Source organism: Rhinolophus ferrumequinum, chromosome 14 (genome assembly GCF_004115265.2).
Source record: "Rhinolophus ferrumequinum isolate MPI-CBG mRhiFer1 chromosome 14, mRhiFer1_v1.p, whole genome shotgun sequence".
NCBI classification, from domain to species: domain Eukaryota; kingdom Metazoa; phylum Chordata; class Mammalia; order Chiroptera; family Rhinolophidae; genus Rhinolophus; species Rhinolophus ferrumequinum.
This window is the reverse complement of record NC_046297.1, coordinates 15,094,325-15,106,475: the sequence shown is the minus strand read 5'-3', so window position 1 is coordinate 15,106,475 and position 12,151 is coordinate 15,094,325.

Genomic DNA, 12,151 nt, shown 5'->3' with positions numbered 1-12,151 from the left:
CTTAGTGGGTTCCCCTCTATCAACTGCACAAGAAATATACTAGAAAAAATAAAAGGAACAGCCAGCAACAAAGAATAACCACACGACAAATTATATAAACTAGAAAACAAAGAAGCTAACAGGTAAATGGTTTACAAGAAAAAATATGGAAAATGATCACAGTATGAGTATAGGATGTTAAATTCTTGTGAAAATGGAAATTCAGGCCTCTGGTATAATTCTCCCAGTACATGAAATACAAAAATCTTTAGTTTATGAAGGACACTGAAGCTCAGCGTGGTTAAGTCATTTGCATTAAGATGCAGCAGCTAATTAGTGAGAAAGTTACTGATGCTTGAAAGTCTAGAGATTTGAACCCACTCTATCATAGTTGCATAACATGGGTAACATGGATTATTTTCAGCAAAACAACATAAAAATTCTGACAAGAACTGACAATTTTATTTTGAGTGGTTTAAACCCAAGAGAAGAACAATATTTCAGAGAATATTTCAAATGATAGTTTTAAAAAGTTCAATGTAGAAATGAGATTTCTGAAGTCATAATTCATAATCAAAAATTTCTTAAAATGACACTCATTTCCTCCAAGAGATTGACAATATTAAAAATACGTATATATAAGTATAGATTTGTCACTAAGGTAGAAAAACCTTGAAAGTATCAACTAGAAAAGAGTAAATCAATTCCCGGACTGGTGGACACATTCATTAGGGAGAAAATATGGCTGCCCTCTGCTGACCACCTAAAACTCTACTTAGTGACATGTGGCTTATACCAGAATGCACATAAACCAGAATATATTTAGGAGTTGGTCTATTTCTAGTCACACAAGTTTTGTTTCCTAAATAAGACTTCGGATTACCATTTTGGTTTGTTCCCAAAAATTTCAGCATTCCATATGGTTGAAGATGTAGTCCCATCTTCTTAACAAGACCTTGTGTGAACTGTGTACAGTACTGCCTTCTCACCGTTCACTCCTATGCATATTCCATGGTGAGGAGAAATGGTGGGCTTATGAGGGAAGCAGGAAATGAGAAAGACAGGCTTTCCAAAGTTGAGAGTCTGAACTGCTTTCCACATTTTCAAATGTGAAAATTTCTTTAGTTTGCAAAAACTGTTATAAATCATAGCACCGAACACACACATTCAGCTTATGGAGAGTCACACGATACAGTAGTTCTCCTATTTACAGCTCAAAATCTACTATAGTAGATTTTTTGAGTGTATCAATAAGAATATAAATGTTGTGCCATGGACTAATTGAAACAAATTAAGCCTTTTGCAGAAAAAAAAATTAAAGTTGCAATTTTATCTTATCTAAGAGAATTATTTGTCAAGGTACATCATGAATCTGAAAAGGGTTCCTGGGATATATTAAAATTATTTTTGATAGAACATGAGAATAAACCCACCTATTCATGAGCGATCACATTGACTTTCTTTTCTGACTCCTCTTCAGTTATAGGTTTGATGGTCAATTTTACTTATATTAACCAAACAGCTAACCAAAAATATTGTAGAATTTCTATAACATTGCTAATAATTTACATGTAAGGAAATTAAGATAATTAATTATCAATACTTGGGTGGAACTGGTTTGAGAAGATCATACAAATAGGTAAGAAAATAGGTTACTTCACTAAAGTTTTCATGAGGCATTTGAAACTTTGGCTAAATGATGCAATGATCAAGGTAAGCAACTATATGTTATATTATACTTGTAGCACAAATCTGCACAGTAGTAAAAGCATATATTTTAAAAGTTCATATCCTTTTTGAGAGGTTACCATTTTTGGTGGCCATTATTCACATAAAAGTTCAAATCCCTCCAATCAGCTTTCTGATAACTGTTGTGTGCATTACTCTTACGAACCAAAATTAACCAAAAGACTCCGTAGTATTCTTTCCTCCAAAACATCTTCCCTCCCGAACTTATTACTCATGGGTATAATTATTAGTGAATAACAAATGTTTTTCAGGTATTTCTTACATTAATAAATAGGTAGGCAGGCAGATATTTAGATAGAGGGATATAAACAATATACAAAAATCTAAACTACAGGAGGTGAACTATGAGGCATTATCTTTTGAGGAGCAATTATTTTGTAATTTGCTCTTCTGGTGCATTTCTAATATTTCATTTATTTTTTAACAAATTTACTCATATTTTTCTGTGATAATTTTCCAAGTGAGGCTACTTTTTAAAGTCACATTAAATTTAATGATTGATCTACAGTCAGCTTGAGTTGTTATTTATATATAATGAGAGCAAGAAAGAGACCATTGACTGAGTCTTCTGTGTACATGAAACTGTACTAAGTATTTAACATCACTATCTCATTACTCTTCGAGTCAAAACTACGCAGTATGTCTTATTATCCCCAATTTACTTAGGAGAAAACTGAGGCCCAGAGAAGTTAAGTAATTATCTAAGAGTAGATAGCTGGTAGGTGGCTGTGTTTAACTTCAAAGGTTTGTTTGCCTTAGGCATAACCAAACGCCTGACTTGACCATTTGAAAGGCCAAACCAGACAACCAAGATGACGCAGTAGGTAAATGCTGTGTTTACCTTCTCTCACAACCACATCAAAATTACAACTACTCTATAAAAGAACCATTATTGAGAATCGTCTAAAATCAAGCTGAACTGAGGCCTTGCAACTATGCGCCAAAGAAGCCATCTCCAGACCGGAAGGAAGGGCAGAGATGCATATCGGGCTGGTCCCACACCCGCCTGTGACCATTAAAGATTGGGAGGGTTATTTCAGCTGTGGGGGGGGGTCCCCCCCATCCTCCAGAAGACCGAGAGGTCCCAGCCCGACCCCAACCCAGGGTTCCAGTGCCGGGAAAGAAGTCCCCATAATTTTTGGTTGTGAAAACCAGCAGAGATTGTGACTGAGGGAGACAGTGTGGTTGCTCCTGTTAAAGGGATTGCACGTGGATGTACCCACCAACAGCATCACTCGCTCTGAGCTCCAGCGCTGGGGCAGCAGCTAGAAAGATGGCAGGGACACATGGTGGGAAACTGAGGTATTTGGCTTGGGACGGGGACTGGAGAGGCAGCTTTGTCCTTGACAGGGGAGCTGGCAGAGGCCATTGCTTCTTTGTTGAGCCTTCCCTCTTCCCCACGTGCAGATGCAGGCGGCCACCATATCTGAGTCTCCATCGTTTGCTCGCCATGCCCCGGTGATTCAAGACCCGATCCTGCCCAATTTGGGGGCACACCCAGGCTGCTTCCAGTGGCTTTTTTGTGCAGACCGCCTGCCTTGGCTCAAGCTGTAGACTTTCCTAGGGTTTCTCAAAGGTTCGTGGAACCCAGACAAGCAGCATCTGGCTTGAGCGTGTCCTGTACCTCTGGCTGAGCAGCCCTAAGTTGGCATTAGCAGCAGCTGGCCTTGGTTCATAGCTTGGCCTCTCAAAGGTGCTAGTAAGCACAGCACGGGTGGCAGCCATCTGCAGATTTTTTTTCTGGCTCCTGCCGGGTGGCCCCAGGTGGGGCATGGGCTGTGGCTGAATTTGACCTATAGCGGATCCCCGCCAAGGTGGTCCTGGGGCTGGTGTCCCCAGTAGCCAGCTTTAAAATGAGCTGGAGCATCACCCAGCCCCCTCAAAGTATGACATACCCAAGGGGTGGATTGGGCGGGCACCAGAGTCCTGCTGAGGCAGATCCGGCTCTGTAGGCTCAGCCCCTGAACAACAACCCTCACACTGTAGTCAAGGCCAGTCCTTACAACCAGTGAGCCCAAGGGTCAGTCCCTCCCATTGATATGCAATTATCAACCAAGGCTCAACTACAAGAGGAAGGCAGATACAACCCACACAAGGGACACATCTGGAGTACATGTCTCAAGTGACCTGAAAGACTGTACCACTGAACTCCACAGTGCACCTACTACATAAGGCCACTCTACTAAGACCAGAAGACATAGCAGCCCTACCTAATACATAGGGGAAGGAGAAAAAACACACACACACACAGGGAGGCAGCCAAAAGGGGAAAACAAAGAAACATGTCCCAAATAACAGAACAAAGCTCCAGAAAAAGAACTAAGCAAAATGGAGATAAACAATCTATCAAACACAGAGTTCTAAACACTGGTTATAAGAATGCTCAATGATGCTCAATGATCTCAGGGAGAACTTCAACAGAGAGATACAAAGCATAAAGATGGAGATGGAAACCATGAAAAAGAACCAGTCACAAATAAAGGATACAATAACAGAAATGAAGAATATATTACAGGGAATCAACAGTAGATTAGATGAAGCAGAGGATCCAACCAGCGAAGTAGAAGATAAGGTAGCAGAAAACACCCAAGCAGAACAGCATAAAGAAAAAAGAATCCAAAAACTTGAGGTGAGTTTAAGGGGCCTCTGGGACAACATCAAATGTACCAACATTCGCATTATAGGGGTACCAGAAGGAGAACAGAGAGAGCAAGGAATTGAAAACCCATTTGAAGAAATAATGACGGAAAACTTCCCTAACCTGGTGAAGGAAACAGACATGCAAGCCCAGGAAGCACAGCGAGTCCCAAACAAGATAAACCCCAAAGTGGCCAACACCAAGACACACCATAATTAAAATCCCAAAGGTTAAATACAAAGAGAGACTCTTAAAAGCAGCAAGAGAAAACAGTTCGTTACCTATACAAGGGAACATCCATAAAACTGGCAGCTGATTTCTCAACAGAAACTTTGCAGGCAAGAAGGGAGTGGCTGGAAATATTCCAAGTGATGAAAAGCCACACATACAACTAAGATTACTCTACTCAGCAAAGCTGTCATTTAGAATTGAAGGACAGATAAAGAGCTTCCCAGACAAGAAAAAGCTGAAGTTCATCACCACCAAACCTGTATTACAAGGCATCTTAGAGGGACTTCTTTAAGATGGGAGGGGGGTTAAGGATGGGTGAAAGGGGAAGGGATTAAGAAGCACAAATTGGTTGTTACACAGTAGTCATGGGGATGTAGGGTATAGCCTAAGGAATATAGTCAATAATATTGTAATAACTAGGTATGGTGCCAGATAGGTACTAGATCTATCAGGGTGATAGGTGGAAATGGGGCTGGGGTCAGGGTGAAAAAGGTGAAGGTATTAAGCAATACAAATTGGTAGTTAATACAGTATGGGGAATATAATCAACAATGTTGTAAAGATCATGTAAGGTGCCAGATGGGCACTGGACTTATCAGGGGGATCACTTCACAGACTGTGTCCAATGTATAGTCACGGGATGTGGAGTACAACATAGGGAAGATAGTCAGTTGTATTGTAACAGCTGTATAAGATGTCAGATGGGTAGTAGCTTGGGGGTGGGCTACCACTTTAGGAGGGGTTTAAATGTCTATTACATTGCTTTGTACATCTGAAACTAAAAAAACAAACAAACAAACAAACAAAAAACACAGAAAAAAAGGCCACACCAAATAAAAACAATCCCTCAATAAAAGAACCACTACCTTTGAGTGGTTTTAATTCCTGGTTGACTTTCCAAAACAGACTGCTAACTATAGGACATCGGCAGTACAGGATTATTAGCTACACACCAGTTTTTATAGGTGACCCCATGATGTGCATAACATTGAAAATATTGTTGTAATGCTCATGACCATCATGCTCTGTTAAAAATGTTCTCTTCTGGGTTAAATTGTCATTAAATTATTATAATCATTAGCAGAAACTTGAACAAAAATTAAATGCATTACACATTTTGATATTTTATTATTAAACTTAAAAAACAAAATTTATTAGAATCTTATCCCTTAATGAAATGCATGGGAGGGAGTGGTGCAGTACCTTGATTAAATTAGTCTTGACAAACAAACATTTTGAATCTTTACCATTTCTAGCCCCCCCAAAGAGATTTTTATGACTTGAGACAATGGTAAGATTCAATGGTTAAGAGCTGAAAAATTGTAAAAGAAGAGGTAGGATAGACTCCTTGGCATCTAAGCATTTTCTTAGGCATATCAATGTTAGTTCAAAAGTTTACACAGTATATGAAAACTGAGAGCCCAGAAAGTACCTTCACACTATCTTCTACATGTCCTCTAAGGGATGTATAAACCCCATTTTGTATTCCAATTTTCTAAAGTTCTTTTTTACCACCATCTAAGTTCCCATTCCCCGTTACATTTTAATTGTTCAACTTTCTATAAAATTAATTAAATATTAATACTCGAATGTGAGAATTACTTTCCTATTACATGTTACAACAGTGTCAACAGCTGGTATGTGGTTCAGCATCCACATTTTCTGTATTTCCCATCTTTTCTTCTGCTCATCCAAAGCATTTGCTCCCTCCATCCTCCAAATATAATCCCCGCTTTCCCCACTCCATGTCTTGGTCCATGTGCCCACCTTCATTCCACCAATCCAGCCAAGCACACAAGACAAAGTCCTCTTCTCTCCTGAAGATTGAGACCCCACTCATCCTGCAAACACTGGGTCAATTATCACCTCTTTCCTGGAGTCTTCCCAGAAGAACACAGAAACTTGCTCTCTCCCTCCTTTTCAAAGTCCCAGCAAAAATCAGTGTTCTTACCATTCTTCTTTACTTCATCTTTATCGTTTAATATTCTATGAATAGACATCTTTACTTTTCCCTGCAATGGATTCCTAAATGCCATACTGGAAAGCAGACTGGCATCAAGCCCATTCATGTTTTCCACCTGGCACCATGCCATATTCCAATAACAAAGGGCAAACACATAAACCATAGGTGAGACCAACAGTGCATCATAAAACCAAACCAAAAGACAAAATCCACTTCTACATCTCAAAAATAATTTTGGGGAAAGAAAACTATGGCTGAAGGCAGAGTTTGGGGGCTGAAACATCTTCAAGTTCCGTTCACTGAACAGGCTAAGTGTGGAGAAGGCAGAACATCATATTAACAGCATATAGTTTTGCCCATGAGCTCCCTGTAGTGTGAGATGGACAAAATAGTTTATGTCCTCCTCGTTTTCCAAATGGGGACCCTAAGGCATAAAGAAGGTGAGGAACTTGCCCTGAATTTCTGAGCTGGGATAGGGTGGGAACAGAACACCAGCACAGCTCTGTTGACACACAGACCAAAGCTCTTTCTAGTAAACTCTACTGCTCTGTTATAAATGCCTATTAAAAGGGACATACTTTCCAAACCAATTATTTAAGGAGCCTTAATTTGCAATAAAGTGTTCAGCTACTGCAAAGAATAAAAACTACTGAACCATAAATCTAAAGCCAATATACTCCTCACAATAAACGCTACACAAACAATAACACAAATGAAAAACCCAAGGTGAGATCCTAAAAAGCAGCAGCCACACCTCCGGTCACACAGTGTCGGGCACAGCAGAGTCACCCACAGTCCATTGTGGGCCTCAGACTTCACACGTGGCTGGCCTCGAGATCTGTGAAAGCTATCACAGGAAAATGGGAGAACCTTTCTTTCCCTCATCAATCTCCCAGTGGCATGCAGAGATAATCCAAAAAGCAACTGATCATTTAATTCCAAGATTAATTTGCAGCATCTAAATAATTTGAAGCTATCACTAAAGACCTCAGTTGGAGTTAGAACTATCATTCTCAACCCAGGCTGAACATTGGGGAGTTTTGAAAACAACTTCCTCAATCCTCACCAACTGAATCAGAATCTCAGGGGTGGGATCTGAGCATCATTTTTAAAAATTTTATATGTTTTCATTCTGAAAATTCTGAAACTGTGTGAGAGTTAAGAATCACTTATTGGGAGAGTAGAAGTTTTGTCAGTTAAGTCATTCCCTTTTTTTCTTTATAGTTTCTGCCCAAATTGGCAGGTCTTTTTCAACTTCAAGTGACAGAACCCCAAGGTACTGAGGCTTAAGGCGGAATTTGCTCACATATCTAAAGTCAGAAGTGAAGCTGGCCCCAGGAGTGACAGGAACCAGGGGCTTGATGCCCTCAGAATATCCCCATTTGTATCCCTCTACCTTTCCGAGGCCCTCTCCCACTTGATGTCCTCTGTTGCCTGTTTTCCAGCTTGGATTCCACAGTCAATCATCATACTCACTCCACAGCTTATTCCTTCAACTATCTTCCCTCTCACGCTACGCGGAGCTCATGGGCAAAACCGTACCTCCATTAGTATGGCACTCTGCCTTCTCCACGCTTAGCCTGTGCAGGAAACATGGCCGGACAAAAGCACACAATCCTGCTAACAGGTCTCACTTTAAATTAATGACCCAAATCCTCCAGCGAGCCTTAATTCTGTCAGTAATCATGCCACATTTCCCTACGCCATTCACTTGCCCATGTTTCTGGACAACTAATTCAACTTTTCCTTCCCATTGTGGCTCAAACTCCTGATTCCTCACCCCCCACATTCCCTCTTGCTTCCTACTTCCTCTTCAGATTACTTCAGTTCCTGTGAGAGAAAGGAACTTTTGCAGACTCTCAGCACCAGAACCACTCACCAACCAGCATTACACACCCAGGCTCTGCCTTCCTACCTTGTTCTATGAAGGAAGAATCCATGCCCTGGTCTAAGCCAACCCTCCTCTTGCACGTGAGATCCCGCCTGTGACGGTTCATTTTGTGTTTCAGTTTGGTTGGGCCATGGTGCCCAGATATGTGAGAAACATTATTCTGCATGTTGCTGTGAGGGGTTTTGTTTGAGATTAACATTTAAATTGGTAGACTGCTCTCCATAACGCTGGTAGGGCTTATCCAATCAGCTAAAGGCCTGAATAGAATACAAGTACTGACTGCCTCTGAGCAGGAAAGAATTCTGTAGCACATGGCCCTTGGACCTAAATATCAACGTTGTCTTTTTCCTGGGTCTTCAGCCTGATGGCCCACTCTGCAAATTTTGAATTTGCCAGCCTCCAGAATCACGTGAGCCAGTTCCTTATAACAAATATTAGGTTGGTGCAAAAGTAATTGCCCTTTTGCAATTAGTTTTAACCTTTTAAACCGCAATTACTTTTGTACCAACCTAACACACACACACACACACACACACACACACACACACACACACACACACCCCCTATTGGCTGTGTTTCTCTGGAGAACCTAGACTCATACACCCATCTCTCTCATTAGCACAAGAAATTCTTTCTGGAAATTCCCACCTCTCGTTTATATCATCATTTTCTTTTTCTGTAGGATGTCGCCCGTTTGCACTCAAACATGCCCCTACCGGATACTGCCCTATATCTGATGCCCTCTCCAAGAAAACTTTGGGAAACATTTATCTAAAGTCACTGTCTCCAATCTCACTCCTCCCATTTTCCATTAAGCCTCCTCTAAACAGTATTTCAAAAACTTTTGTTGCGATCAACAATGCTCTCCACCTTGCTACACTCGAGAGTCACTTCTTGTTCCTCATCTTATGTGACCGGTCAGCAGCATTTAACACACAGTCTCTCTTCCTTGACACGCTTTCTTCACTTGGACACCAGACTCTCAAGGTTTCCCTCTACCTCGCTGATTGTCCCTTTTCAGTCCTCTTTCGCCTGTGTGCTGAATGTGGAGTGCCCAAGGCTCGGTTTTTGTCCTCTGCTCTCTTTCATGTCTACACGATCCCCTTAATCTCATCTATTCTCATTGCCTTAATTTTCTATCTATATGCCAATGACCAAAAAAACGTATAGCTCCAATCCAGACCTCTCTCCTGACCTTGAGACTTAAATATCTGACCGCCCATAGGACATGCTCATTTAGCTGTCTAATTAGAAATCTCAAATTTAACACATCTAAAACTGAGCCTTTGATCTTCCCTCCCAAATACGCCTCATCCACAGTTCGCCCCATCAGCCCCTAGCAATTCCATCCTCCAGCTGCTCAGGCCACGTATCTTAGAGTCTTATTAACTTCCTTCTTTCAGGAAGAAAGCTCTTCCTTGAAAACATATTCACATTCTGACTATTTCTCACCACAACCTGTCTGACCCAAGTCACTATCACTTCTTAATCTCCTACCGGTATCTGGCTTCCAGGCTGCCCACTACCCTGCAGCCAGAGTGGTCATTTAAAAACGGGAATCAGATGACCTGACTCTGCTATTCCCAACTCTCCAATGGCTCCCCATTTCCTAGGAATAAAAGCCAAAGCCTTACAATGGTCTTCAAAGCCCTTCACAATCTGGCTACTTGTTAATTCTCTGACCTGATTTTCAACAATGTTATGCATCACTCACTTCACTCCCACAACACTGGCCTGCTTACTGTTCCCCAGAGGCATTAGGCATGCTCCCACCTTACTGACCTTGCACTGGTTGTTCCTTCTGACTGGGAATATTCTTTCCACTGAAATTCCAGTTTCCTCTTCCCCACTTCCTTCAATTCTTTGTTCAAATATTACCTCCTCAATGAGAGTTAACCTATATAAAATTACAATCAGTTCCACTTCCAGATCCCTCTTATTCTGCTGTATTTTTTTCTGCCGCACTCACTCCTAACATGATAATTTACTTATTTATTTTGTTATTTAATGTGCGTCCCCAATGTGAGCTCCTGAATTACAGATTACTTTTGTCTGTTTTGTTCACTGGCATTTTCCAAGCATCTAAAACAATGTCTGGCACATACTTGACACTCAAGAAATATTTGTTAAATGAATGAATAAGGCAGATCTTCAGCTGTGCTCTCTGTTTTTCTCTGTTAAACTTTCTCCTAATGTACACCTCCTTCATTCAAGACGGGGCCTATGGCTGCTAGTCATTTCCAGGCTCACATCCTTACAATGCCAGGATCATCAATGAAAGGGGTCTTCCATATCAGCTGCAGTTTGAAAAAATTCAAGTGGAAGAGCTTTGGGTCACATGCCTACCCTTAATCCAATTACTTTGGCCCAGAAGACACATCTTGTGAAAGGACGGCAGATGGCATTTGTATGTAAAATGGGATGTTGGGGAAGATGTGATATCTGGGAGAATTGTCCCGAGCTAAAAGCTACCTCAATTTATTTCTACTAACCTACCCATCACTCTGGCCCTTCTCGTGATAAAAATTATGAAGTTAAATTGAAGAAAAACCATAATATCCCTGTCTACAATTGCCAAAGACAATACTACAACAGGGCATCACAAAGACACTGCATGTTCATCATGTCCAACAAAGTGGCCTCATCTTCTTACCCCAAACCGAATCCTCCTAAACAGTTTTTATCTTGTCGAACGACCCAGCTGCAGTCACTCACACTAGAAGCCTAAGAATCGTCCTTACACCCATCCTTTCTTCCATCTACATGCAACCTAACATCAAGTCCAGTAGTTCCTACTCCTAAGAATTTCTCGAATCTAGCCCTACCATCAACACTTGTTTTTCTATGGCTTATCTCTATCTTGACTACCTATGATATTGTGTAACGGAATGCAGGATTATTTATGTATCTCTATAGATTTTGGGCCCATGAGGACAGACACTGACTATCATCTCTGTATACCCAGCAGCAAAGAAGCACGAATATAAGTAGGCAACCAACACATATTTGGTGAATTGAACTGAAAAGAACATGTGAAGGGAAGACTAATCGATCTGAGAGACAGGGATTGGGATGGAAGGTCCATTTCTTTTGCCTTGGTGATTGCTGGGTAATTTACATTAACAGTAACAGTTGACATTAGTAGCCTCAACTTCTCCTCCTGCTGCAAGATCCAGCCTTAAGGGATCTTCTTACTTGACCTCTTGTTCAATGTGAAAGAAACTCAGTATATAAACACTGACAAGTACAGGTGTTAAGCAGTCTTGAATTAATAGAACAGGGAAGTGTGAACAGTTGAAGATTGGGATGTACTTAAAGCTGAGGCCTAACTCAGCTATAAACTCCTTGCAGGCAGAAATGGTATCTTATTCTGCTTTCTTCACCCCTCCAGGTTTTCCACATTGTAGGAGTTTAATAACGTATTTACTGAATAATGCATACCTGCTTTCCTTCAAGGGTCTGAGCAATGAAACCTTTCCAAATTCATCCTTCTGCCTCCAAAACTACTTCTATCCTCAGAGGTGAAATAAATTGTGGAGAGTCTTACCTCAAATACGTAGCAGAGCTAGTATTCAAACTCCTTCCCATCTCTCTGGTTTTAAAGCCCTAGCCCTTAACCATTCTGCCCTATTGTCACCTGAAGTATTCAACCATTCTGCCCTATTGTCACCTGAAGTATTCAACCATTCTGCCCTATTGT